Raw genomic sequence first — 3063 nt, forward strand, 5'->3', positions numbered from 1 at the left:
TTTCCAGGGTATTTTTTCCCATTGATTTCTGTTTAGAGAGTGGGAGGGTGAGGGAGAAACATAAATTTTTTTTGGAAAATATATTTTTATTGATTTCAGGGAAAAAGGGAGAGGGGGAGAGAGAGAAACATCAATGATGGGAGAGAATCATTGACTGGCTGCCTCCTGAACGCCCCACACTGGGGATCGAGCCTGTAACCCGGGCATGTGCCCTTGACCAGAATCGAACCTGGGACCCTTCAGTCCACAGGCTGACACTCTATCCACTGAGTCAGTGGTTCTCAACCTTCCTAATGCCATGACCCTTTAATACAGTTCCTCATGTTGTGGTGACCCCCAACCATAAAATTATTTTCGTTGCTACTTCATAACTGTAATTTTGCTACTGTTATGAATCGTAATGTAAATATCTGATATGCTATATGTGCTTTCCGATGGTCGCGACCCACAAGTTGAGAACCGCTGCGAGTGACTGAGCCAAACCAGCCAGGGCAAGACATATAAATTTGAGAGACACATTGGTTGTCTCCCACATGCACCCCAACCAGGGCATGGGATTGAACCTGCAACCAGGTACGTGCCCTTGACAGGGAATTGAACCGGAAACCCTTTGGTTGGTGGGCTGACGCTCTAACCACTGAACACACCAGCCAGGGCAGATTTATCTATGTCAGGGGTCCTCAAACTACGGCCCACGGGCCACATGCAAATACAAATATTGTATTTGTTCCCGTTTTGTTTTTTTACTTCAAAATAAGATATGTGCAATGTGCATAGAAATTTGTTCATAGTTTTTTTTAAAACTATAGTCCGGCCCTCCAAATGTCTGAGGGACAGTGAACTGGCCCCCTGTTTAAAAAGTTTGAGGACCCCTGATCTATGTCTTCATTTTTGACCCTAGGTCAGTGGCTCTCCACTGGGGCCATCTGGCAATGTCTGGAGACAATTTTAGTGGTGACCATTGGAGGTGAAGTGGAGGGGGCACGGGAAGTGCTGCTAAACATACAGAGCTTACCGTGCACAGGATTGTAGGTAACTGTTTTTCTCTTGCTGCTTTTAAGATTCTCTCTTTGTCTTTTGCTCTTGGTATTTTAATTATGATGTGTCTTGGTGTGGTCCTCTTTAGAACCAAAATGGGAGCTCAGATGGGAAGCTACTGAGCTGTCTGGACCATGGGGGAAGTGCCACGTGGATAAAGAATTTGCCAGCGAAGTAATGGTTTCAAAAAAGAATTCAAAACTTCTTTGGGCCCTGGCTGGTTTGGCTCAGTGTATAGAACGTCGGTCTGCAGACTCAAGGGTTCCGGGTTCGATTCTAGTCAAGGGCATGTACCTTGGTTGCGGGCACATCCCCAGTAGGGAGTGTGCAGAAGGCAGCTGATCGATGTTTCTCTCATCGATGTTTCTAACTCTCTATCCCTCTCCTCTCCTCTCTGTAAAAAATCAATAAAATATATTTTTAAAAAAACCAAAAAACAAAAAACTCCTTTGGGCTCCTAAATCCAAAATCTTTCCCATCCCATTTAAGCAGGCATCCATTCATTTCCCCTCACTTTCTGGTGCTTTCCAGATACTGAGTTGTGCGTTGTTGTTTTTAAATAATGACCTGAGGATATTTTTCCACTGATTCTTAGAGAGAATGGAAGGGAAGGGGAGGGGCACACAGAGAGAAACTTTGATGTGAGTGAGACACATCCACTAGTTGCCTCCTGCACGCACCAGGACAGGGGTGGGGTATCGAACCTGCAACCGAGGTACGTGCCCTTGATTGGGAATTGAACCTGGGACCCTTAGGTCCACAGGCTGACACTCTGTCCACTGAGCCAAACCAGCTGGGGCTTCATGGACTTTTAGAGAGTGTAAAAGCTGGGGAGGGGGGAGGGAGAGGGAGAAAGAGAGAAGAGAGAGAGAGAGAGAGAGAGAGAGAGGGAGAGAGAGATGAAAGAGACATATGGATAGGTTGCCTCCCCATCAAACCTGCAACCCAGGTACATGTTCTTGACTGGACATTGAACCCAAGACCCTTCAGTGCGCGGGCCAATGTTCTAAACACTGAGCCACACCCGCCAGGGAAGCAATGAAGCATTTTTAAACTAAGGTATGGACATTTTTTAGAAATAATGCTATTGCACACTTAATTAACCACAGTATCATGTAAACATAAACCATATGCACAGGGAAACCAAAAAATTCCTGTGACTCACTTTATTGCAATAGTCTGGAACCAAGTCCACAACATCTCCGAGGTATGCCTGTGGTCCTGATGGTGCTGCTTCTTCACTCCCAACATTCATTCACTTAAAAATGTTTAAAAATGTATTTTTATGGATTTCAGAGAGGAAAGGAGAGGGAGAGAGAGATAGAAACATCAATGATGAGAATCATTGATCGACTGCTTCTGCACGCCCCACACGGGGATCCAGCCCCGAAACCCAGGCCTGTGCCCTGACCTCCTAGTTCCTAGGTGACACTCAACCACTGGGCCTCGCCGTCTGGGCAATTCATTTAAAACTTAATTCCCCTCCCCGACTCCCCAAATTTAAACACAACCCGCTCACTCCTGACAAGGCACAAAAGCTCACCCCACCCCAGATCCTGCAGTGCGGGTTACCCCAGGGTGGGCACCTTGCCCTTCTCGTCCTGCCGCGCACTAGCTGAGCCCCTTGGGCAGCCACTTCATGTGTCCAGGCCTTCGTCTCCTTCCCTGTAAAACAGGGAGTTTAATCATAACCATCTCTTCCGCTCCGGGGCCCTCTCGTCCGACCACTCCCACCACGGAGGCTCCCAAGCGCTCACCGGAGTCCACGCTGTTCCCAGTTTTCTGAATATTTTCCTGTCTCTGACGTAGGGGCTGGGGACCCCCATTCTACAAATGGGGAACCCGAGGATGGACTGCCCCGGAACCGGACCACGGTCTCATAGCTTTGAGGGAAGGGGCTGGAGATCGGGGGTCTTCTCCAAAGCCCCGCAGCACCAAGTGGGGGCGCAGACCAGCTTCTCGGCCGTCCCGGGCCCCTCCGACCCGGCTCCCCCGCTGGGCGACCGGGAGCAGCCGAGAGGCTGG

General features: G+C 48.8%; 1 long non-coding RNA gene across 3 annotated transcripts in view; it reads right to left on the reverse strand.

Moving 5' to 3' along the window:
- Positions 1-3057, reverse strand: part of LOC107182746 — a 5573-nt gene extending 2516 nt beyond the window's left edge. Inside the window, exons 1-4 of one of the 3 annotated variants that reach the window (XR_001513477.1) lie at positions 2796-3057; positions 2764-2765; positions 2625-2703; positions 2194-2296 (exon numbers count right to left, since the gene is read on the reverse strand). This is a non-coding gene — a long non-coding RNA (uncharacterized LOC107182746). Of the gene's footprint in view, positions 1-2193; positions 2297-2624; positions 2704-2763; positions 2766-2795 lie in introns of those variants that run through there. The other 2 variants (XR_001513476.1, XR_001513475.1) reach the window with 2 other exon arrangements.
- Between the last annotated feature and the right edge of the window lie 6 nt (positions 3058-3063).

The sequence above is a fragment of the Myotis davidii genome, unplaced genomic scaffold, assembly GCF_000327345.1.
Source record: "Myotis davidii unplaced genomic scaffold, ASM32734v1 scaffold1238, whole genome shotgun sequence".
NCBI lineage: Eukaryota > Metazoa > Chordata > Mammalia > Chiroptera > Vespertilionidae > Myotis > Myotis davidii.